Below are 10,099 nucleotides of genomic sequence, written 5' to 3'. Positions count from 1 at the left end.
TGGCGCTTGAGATATTTTTTGATTGTCTTCCTTATGAGTGGCGGTCGGGGATGAGCGATAGTCTTTTCCTACCAATTTATCCCCCTAGGAGCATGCGCGTAGTACTTTGTTTCGATGACTAAATAGGTTTTTACAATAAGTATGTGAGTTCTTTATGACTAATGTTGAGTCCATGGATTATACGCACTCTCACCCTTCCACCATTGCTAGCCTCTCTAGTGCCACACACCTTTCGCCGGTGCCATAAACCCACCATATGCCTTCCTCAAAACAAGCACCATACCTACCTATTATGGCATTTCCATAGCCATTCCGAGATATATTGCCATGCAACTTTCCACCGTTCTGCTTATTATGACACGCTTCATCATTGTCATATTGCTTTGCATGAACATGTAGTTGGCATCATATTTGTGGCAAAGCCATCTTTCATATTTTTTATACATGTCGCTCTTGATTCATTGCACATCCCGGTACACCTCCAGAGGCATTCATATGGAGTGATATTTTGTTCAAGTATCAAGTTGTAATTCTTGAGTTGTAAGTAAATAGAAGTGTGATGATCTTCATTATTAGAGCATTTTCCCATGTGAGGAAATAAAAAAGAGAGAGAAAGGCCAAAAAAAGAGAAGGCCCAAAAGAATGAGAGAAAAAGAGAGAAGGGGCAATGTTACTATCATTTTTCCACACTTGTGCTTCAAAGTAGCACCATGATCTTCATGATAGAGTGTCTCCTATGTTATCACTTTCATATATACTAGTGGGAATTTTTCGTTATAGAACTTGGCTTGTATATTCCAACGATGGGATTCCTCAAATTGCCCAAGGTCTTCATGAGCAAACAAGTTGGATGCACACCCACTTAGTTTCTTTTTGAGCTTTCATAAACTTATAGCTCTAGTGCATCCGTTGCATGGCAATACCTACTCACTCACATTGATATCTATTGATGGGCATCTCCATAGCTCGTTGATACGCCTAGTTGATGTGAGACTATCTCCCTCTTTTTGTCTTCTCCACAATCACCTTCTATTCCACCTATAGTGCTATGTCCATGGCTCACGCTCATGTATTGCGTGAAAGTTGAAAAGGTTTCAGAACATCAAAAGTATGAAACAATTGCTTGGCTTGTTGTTGGGGTTGTGCATGATTTGAATATTTTGTGTGATGAAGATGGAGCATAGCCAGACTATATGATTTTGTAGGGATAAGCTTTCTTTGGCCATGTTATTTTGAGAAGACATAATTGCCTTCTTAGTATGCTTGAAGTATTATTGTTTTATGTCAATATTAAACTTTTGTTTTGAATCATATGGATCTGAACATTCATGCCACAATAAAGAAGTATTACATGGATAAATATGTTACATAGCATTCCACATCAAAAATTCTGCTTTTATCATTTACCTACTCGAGGACGAGCAGGAATTAAGCTTGGGATGCTTGATATGTCTCCAATGTATCTATAAATTTTTATTGTTCCATGGTATTATATTATCTATTTTGTATGTTTTATATGCATTAATATGCCATTTTATATTATTTTTAGGACTAACCTTTCACCTAGAGCCTAGTGTCAGTTTCTGTTTTTCCCTTGTTTTTGAGTTTCATAGAAAAGGAATACCAAACGGAGTCCAAATGTAATAAAACCTTCGCGATGATTTTTCTTGGACCAGAAGACAATCAGGAGACTTGGAGATAAAGTCGGAGGAGCCACGAGGTGGCCACAAGGATGGAGGGCGTGCCCCACCCTTGTGGGCCCCTCATGCACTCCCTGACATGATTATTTCGCCTATATATGTACCCATATATCCCCAAACCAACAGAGCAATCCACGAAAACACTTTTCCCCTGCCGCAACCTTCTGTACCTGTGAGATCCCATCTAGGGAACTTTTTTGGCGTCCTGTCGGAGGGGGATTCGATCACGGAGGGCTTCTACATCAACTCTATTGCCCTACCGATGAAGCGTGAGTAGTTTACCTCAGACGTACGAGTCCATAGCTAGTAACTAGATGGCTTCTTCTCTCTTTCTCTTTGATTCTCAATACCATGTTCTCCTCGATGTTCTTGGAGATCTATTCATTGTAATACTCTTTTGTGGTGTGTTTGCTGAGATCCGATGAATTGTGGATTTATGATCAGATTATCTATGAATATTATTTGAATCTTCTCTGAATTATTTTATGCATGATTTGATATCTTTGTAATTCTCTTCGAACTATTGGTTTGGTTTGGCCAACTAGATTGGTTTTTCTTGCAATGGGAGAAGTGCTTAGCTTTGGGTTCAATCTTGCGGTGTCCTTTCCCAGTGATACTAGGGGCAGCAAGGCACGTATTGTATTGTTGCCATCGAGGATAAAAAGATGGGGTTTTCATCATATTGCTTGAGTTAATTCCTCTACATCATGTCATCTTACTTAATGCATTACTGCGTTCTTTATGAACTTAATACTCTAGATGCATGCTGGATAGCGGTCGATGTGTGGAGTAATAGTAGTAGATGCAGAATCATTTCGGTCTAGTTGACACGGATGTGATGCCTATATTCATGATCATTGCCTTAGATATCGCCATAACTTTGCACTTTTCTATCAATTTCTCAGCAGTAATTTGTTCACCCACCGTATTATTTTCTATCTTTAGAGAAGCCTCTGGTGAAACCTATGGCCCCCGGGTCTATTTTCCATCATATTAGTTTCTGATCTACTATTTTGCAATCTTTTACTTTCTGTTCTATAAACCAAAAATATTTACTTTACCGTTTATCTATCTCTATCGGGTCTCACTTTTGCAAGTAACAGTGAAGGGATTGACAGCCCCTTTATCGCGTTGGGTGCATGTTGTTTGATTGTTTGTGCAGGTATTCGATGACTTGTGTCGTGTCTCCTACTGGATTGATACCTTGGTTCACAAATTGAGGGAAATACTTATCTCTACTTTGCTGCATCACCCTTTCCTCTTCAAGGGAAAACCAACGCAAGCTCAAGAAGTAGCACTATGCAGCATGGGCATGCCCTGGCGCTGTCCACGACAGATTAACTATGCGACAAAAGAGGAGAAAGAGAAAATAACAAAGAAAGAAATTGGAAGGGAAAGAAAGAGAGAGCTCCCCAGATGTCGCCGTCCTGTGCGCCCACCTTCTCCTCTTCCTCATGCAACCCTTCCTCTCTCTACCCGGTCCATCCCCTTTCCTGTCGTCCTCCCACTCCCAGCTAGGGTTGCTGCCGCCCCCATCCATGAATCCGATTTCGCGAGGGTGGCTGGCAGGGGGCGATCGATGGCGCCGAGGAGGAGGCAGAGCGGCAGAGGCGGGTTGGCCACAGAGATGGCCGTCAGGGGTGACATCCTCAGCAGAGAACGGGAGGGGGCGGCTAGATGAAGAGAGGAGGGAGAGGGAGAAGGCGAGTCCATGGAAAAGCGCCACCGGGAGCTGATCTGGCCATCAACGGCAAGAAGGAGACACCCCCCTCGCATTAGGATTGGCAGAGGCGAGAAGATTTGAGCTCAGCACGCCGCGGCCATGGAGGAGGTGCACAGTCAAGAGATTCCCGTCGACGACGAGGACATCGACACCGGTGCCGGGGGCACACCGCCGCCGCCAAGGTTCGCGATGCGTCAGTCGATGTTGTGACTCGCTCGACCCCTCTCTTTCGGACCCCAAGCCCTAATGCTGGTGCTCACCCTATTTGTGTCCAGCTGCACGAGCTCGACGAGATGAGGCTCTGTCTCAAGGTGATGAAGGAGGAGACATCTGAGCTCCCAGACTTAGACTAAGGTCACGAAGGAGATGCAAGTTTAGTGTCGTCTCCGTCTGTGAACCCTCTCTGTAGCAACTTTAGGATCCGCATACAGGGCAGGGTGATTGAGGAATTTTTTTCGTTGGTAAGGTTAGGATACTAACATGCCTGAGAATCGTCTGATCTCTTGTTGTCCATTAGTATGGGTATATATGTTAACCAGCGTAGTAGGATGTATGGTGTCACTACAAAAAAAGACACATCCGTGACATTTTGGGCTGAACGATTTTTTTGTCATATTTATGACACTTCTATGATGATAATTGTGACAAAACCCGGTATCATCATAGATGTGGTGGGGTCCTACTTAAATGACAAAAAATCATGACAGAAAATGGGCTTTTCGTCCTGGGCGGGCCGGAGACGCAGCTGCATGACATTCTCTGGGTCGTCCATGACGGAAAAAACCGTGGTAGAAGCGAGGGCGAGGGAAATATCGAGGAGTTCCCGGTTACGGTGGGTGCTCGGGGGCCGAGCGATGCGTGTTTCTCTCGTATGTGCGCGCGTGTGTGCGAGGCGTTGGGCTCTAACTAAACCCGAGCGAGGCGTTGGGCTCTAACTAAACCCGAGCGATTGCACTGTAAGCTACGCGTTACTGAACCCGAGCGATCGATCGATGGCTGTTAACTGAACCCGATCGAACGATTCCTTCGCTACTGTTGCTAACGAAAGCCGATCGATGCTGCCTATGGATGAACAGTGAGCGTTATTGGGGGGTTTGGATGAACAGTTCTCGGTGGGGGTTGGATGAACAGGAACCCGTGATAGTAGAGGCCGTTGCCTCTGGATGAACAGTACCCCGATCGATCGAGCTGGTGGATGAACAGGACCCCGTGGAGGGCTGGATGAACAGGACCTCGTGGAGGGCTGGTTGAACAGTAGCCGGTGGAGGGCTGGTTGAACAGTAGCCGGTGGAGGGTTGGATGAACAGTAGCACGTGGAGGGGTGGTAGAATAGGGCCCCGTGGAGAGGGCTAGTTGAACAGTAGCCGGTGGAGGCTGGATGAACAGGAGCCCATGGATGAACAGTCGCAGGTGGAGGCTGGAGGAGGTCGACGGTGGATGAACAGTAGCCCGTGGAGGCTGGAGGAGGTCGACGGTGGAGATGAACAGTATCCCGTAGAGTCCCATTTTGCGGTACGCCACACCCCTCCCGATGAACAGGACCCCCGTTTCGACCGTCGTGCTCCAACACAAGTCTGTTTCCTCCGTTTTGCGATACGCCACACCCCTCCCGGTCAACAGGACCCCGTTTCAACTGTAGGAGGTCCAACAGAAGTCCGTTTCCTCGTTTTTGCAGTACGCCAGACCCCTCCCGATGAACATGATCCCGTTTCGACCATGGACGGTCGAACACAAGGTCGTTTCCTCCGTTCTGCGGTACGCCAGGCCTCGTTTCCATCAGCTGTTCCGTCCAAGCCGGTTTGCTCCCATGAACAGCACGTGTTCCGTTGCCTCTCGATGAACACAACGCATTCCACTGCCTCCCCATGAACACGATGACGACAATGTTTCTCTGTTCTGACCAAGCCACAGCCATGTACACGAGCCCTGGCCGTACGTATGCGCGAGTAGGCGTTCAAGACCTCGCACGTTTATACGTACGTGGCCGTATTTACTTTCTTGCACCCTAGCCGTTGTGCGTACGTGTACATGCTACGTGCGCGCCTCTACTACCACACGTCCGCGCCTCTACATCGACTAGTATGTACGTACACGTTCGCGACTAGAATGACAATGCTACATATGCTTCGACTAGGTGGGTCCTGACTATCAGGCACTTCCTTGCGTGCGGAGATGTAGCTGGTGGGTCCCGACAGTCAGGGGGCGAATCATTTTTTGCTCGTAATATGGACGCACTTCCTTCCATGCGAAGATGTAGCTGGTGGGTCCCAGCAGTCAGGGGGAACTTTTTTTCGTGAAATAAGGTGGCCCGTCTGGTGGGTCCTTGCTGTCAGGTCGAGGAATCATTATTTTCCGCGAAATAAGGAGGCACTTCCTTGTTGCGGCCATGGACCCAGCTGTCATCCTCTCCATGTGCAGTACTCTTATGATGGAAGTAGTTCCTTGAGCATGCCGCGGCGAGACCACCAGGGCGGTGGACGACGGCGAGGCCTAGGAAGGGAACAACGCGGAGCAGGGGAGGACGCGGCAGTGGATGCCCACGCGGAGAGGAGTACGAGGGTTCACTGGTTCGGCTGTGGTGTGAGGCTGCCATCGCCGTAGGGCCTGGCCAGCGGTGGGAGTAGTAGGGGGCGGTGAGGCCTCCGCGACATCATAGACGGCCACGGGAAGCAGGAGCATGCGACACTGTGGCGATCCAACCTCAAACGGTCAAATCTCTGTGCATAAGTGTCATCCCTGGATCGATAATGCTGACACACACAGTACTTGAAGGATTTATAATAGAGTGCAATCACACACTTATTACATCGAATATCTCAAAAGAGAGTGCTTATTACAATAATATGGCTGAAGGCCATCTAATGAAGATAACAGCGGAAGGCTTGGAAGGTAAAATGAGTCCATTAACTCCAACGGCATAGCTGAGTGCAAGACAACGACCTAGCGCACCTTACTCTTCGTCTGAAAAGTCTTCAACATAATATGTTGTAGCCCGAAACGGGTCAGCACATGGAATATGCTGGCAAAATAACACTGTAGAGCAATGAACAAGTAGCAGCTATAACTATATGCATATTTGGCTGGTGGAGGCTCTATGGTTATTTTAGCAGAAAGCTTGTTTTTCCCTACAACAAAGGAATATATTTTATTTAACTAAAAAGTTTGTTGAAAACATTGAGAATGGTAACCCCATCTCAATCCCAATTAAAGTAATCATTAACCCAACAAGTTTATTAAATAAACTGATGAGATCAACATAATAATTCAATCACCAGATACTCAAGATGTCCATAACCGGGGACACGGCTAACCATGATTAGTTTGTACACTCTGCAGAGGTTTGCGCACTTTTCCCCACAAGACTTGATCTCCTCCGTTGATTTCTCGCACTACTTGATGTTTGAGAAACGAATGACCGAGACACAGTATTTCAGAAGCATTAGCCCTCTCGACGGGTAAACCATACCACCTACATCCCCTACATCTGCTAGTTTACCAATGAAAGAGGTCACACAACATACACAACTATGCTAGAGCCCATAATGGCTTGTGGTTGCACACGGAAGTTTCCAGCATGAATAACAATATGATCCCTTTGAGCTTGGGTGGCGGACTATAGGATGATCACACGGATTCCCCGGGATCTCCTTGGACAGCACTGGATTGCCCCAGGCGCCCACAAGCAATCCACCCAGAGGTGTGTTAAATTAGCCACCTTAAATAAACCCTTAGTTCATAATAATACTCACATCTGTCACGAATCAGTCAAACCAAATCACGTCTACGAGCATAGCACACCAGTATAAGCATAACATAGAAGTAACTCCCAGGGTTTGAATGAAAAGGGCATTAGGTACTACCTCAACTACTACTTCCCAATACCCACATGTTAATCAAATCCTAGCCATGCAATGTTTGAAGGTTGAAACTAATGCATAAAAACTGGGTGATAAAGGGGTATGATCAAAGTATTACTTGCCTTGCTGACGATCTGAAAACCCTAGTGACTCGTAGTAGCATGCTTCGCACTACGGAAACTCTATCGCAAACAAACAATAACATACATAAGCACTCAAGCAATAGATGCAAGGGTAAAACACAAAAGAAAAGATCCAAATCGGAAGTACAAGAGAAGGGCTTCGATTTGCAAAAAGAATCAATCGAATCGGAGCTATGAAGCTCAAACTGTGGTCCAAAGAAGTTCAAATTCAAATCTTCTTGCAACCAAATTTTAATTCGTCAAAACCATGTTCAAGTTGATTAACTGGAAAGAGGGGTTCGAGACGAAGCTTTTGGCATTTGTTTCACTGGATTTGGACAAACGGTTAAAAAGTTGCGAGTGTTTGAAGATCAGGGGCTAATCCGCGATAAAAATAATCACGGATAGGTCCCTGGCCCAAAATAAAATAAAAAGAAAAGACTAACGAATGAACGTTTGCTAACAAATATGAACGGACGAACGCGTTCGTGAATAGAGGCGTTCGGGTGAACGTTCGCTAAATAGATCCGATCGAGAAAAACCGAGAAAACCCTAACCCTAAAAATTAAACCGATCTAGAAAGCGAAAAACCGAAAAAAACAAAGTGAACCGGCGAACCGGAGCGGTTTTCTTATACCTGTCAATGGGCGGCGGGTCAACGGCGGCTCCGGCGGGATCCGGCGCGGGCGGCGACGTTGGTGCAGGGCGGCGTCTCTGGCGACGCGGGGCGGCGGCGGTGCAGCGGCGGCAACAGGCGGTGGCGGGGCAGTGCCGCAGGCGGCCCTGCGGAGTGCAGGAGCGGCGCGGCTCGGCGGCGGGGTGGTGGTGGCGGTGGGGGCCTCAGCCCTATATAAAGGTCGGGGGCGGCTTGCTTGCACGAGGGGCCGGCCCGAGGTGGAGTCTGGCTCGGACTCCTCCTCGGTGTCCGTGCCAAAGACGGCGGCGACGCGAGTGGGCTTCGGCCCCGCTCGGCTGGGCCTTCGGCCCAGTCGGGCGAGAAACTTTAAAAAAAATTCCACCAAATAAAAATCCTAAGAAACTAAAAAAATTCTAAAAATGCCAAAAACAATCTTCATCGTCTAAATAAAATATTTAGAACAAAGTGAACGTTTTTATGGCCTAATAATGCAGTTTTAAAAAAATGCATATTTTTCTAATTCAAATAAAATCTTGAATAAAATCCAAATAAAATATATATTTGATTTTTACTAATTTTCCTCCAATATTCCTCTCTTTTTGAAGAAGTCATATTATCTTCTCTCTTTTGTTTTTAATTGGAAAAATTGGAGAGAAATATATTAAAATCAAAGTGACCCCTCTTTTCAAATTTGAGAAAATTTAAATATGAAAATAAATGAAAAATCCTCAACTCTCTTGTAGGATCCTTGAGTTTCTTAGGATTTCTAGGATCACAACCAAAATGCAAATAAGATATGATATGCATATGATGACCTATGTATAACATCCAAATTGAAAATTGGGATGTTACAAACCTACCCCCCTTAAGATGAATCTCGCCCTCGAGATTCGGGTTGGCTAGAAAATAGGTGTGGGTGGTCTTTCCGTAGGTCTTCCTCTCGCTCCCAAGTGGCTTCATCCTCTGTGTGGTGGTTCCACTGAACTTTGCAAAACTTGATAACCTTACTGCGTGCAACTCGGCTAGCAAACTCGAGGATCTTGACGAGTTTCTCCTCATAGGTCAGATCACTCTCCAACTGAATTGCTTCCAGGGGCAATGTATCTCCTAGAGGAATATCGGCCATCTCAGCATGGCACTTCTTCAACTGGGAAATGTGAAACACATCGTGAACTCCTGACAGTCCTTCGGGTAACTCCAACTTGTAGGCAACCTCTCTCATACGTTCCAGAACTCGGTATGGTCCTACAAATCTTGGGTCTAACTTTCCCTTAACTCCAAATCGTTTAACTCCTCGCAATGGTGACACACGAAGATATGCTCGATCTCCAATCTCATAAACTACCTCCTTGCGTTTAGTATCTGCGTAACTCTTCTGCCTGGACTGAGCTACCTTCAGTCTATCTCGAATCAACTTAACCTTCTCTTCAGACTCTTTGATTAAATCTGGTCCAAATAACTGGCGGTCTCCAACTTCATCCCACATTAACGGTGTCCTGCATCTCCTTCCATACAAGGCTTTGAAAGGTGCCATATTCAAACTAGACTGATAATTGTTGTTGTATGAGAACTCTGCGTAAGGCAAATTGTCATCCCAAGTAGATCCATAATCTACTGCACAAGCTCTCAACATGTCCTCCATAATCTGATTGACTCTCTCGGTCTGTCCATCTGTCTGTGGATGAAAGGATGTACTAAACTCTAGCCTAGTACCCAAAGTCTGGTGCAATTGATTCCAAAACTTCGAGGTAAACTGTGTCCCTCTATCTGATACGATGGTCCTCGTAACTCCATGCAGACATACGATCCTGGTCATATATATCTTAGCCAACTTCGCGCTTGTATAGGTGGTTAGCACCGGGATAAAGTGAGCTACCTTGGTCAAGCTATCAACTACTACCCAGATTGAATCGTATCCCGCTCGGGTCCTGGGTAATCTAATGATGAAATCCATGCCAAGCTTGTCCCACTTCCATTTAGGTATCGACTTAGGCTGCAGTAATCCTGCTGGCTTCTGATGTTCTGCCTTCACTCTCTGACATACATCACACACCGCTACG

Source organism: Triticum urartu, chromosome 7A (assembly GCF_056163025.1).
Source record: "Triticum urartu cultivar PI428250 chromosome 7A, HENAU_Tu73, whole genome shotgun sequence".
NCBI lineage: Eukaryota > Viridiplantae > Streptophyta > Magnoliopsida > Poales > Poaceae > Triticum > Triticum urartu.
This window is presented reverse-complemented; position numbering follows the sequence as displayed.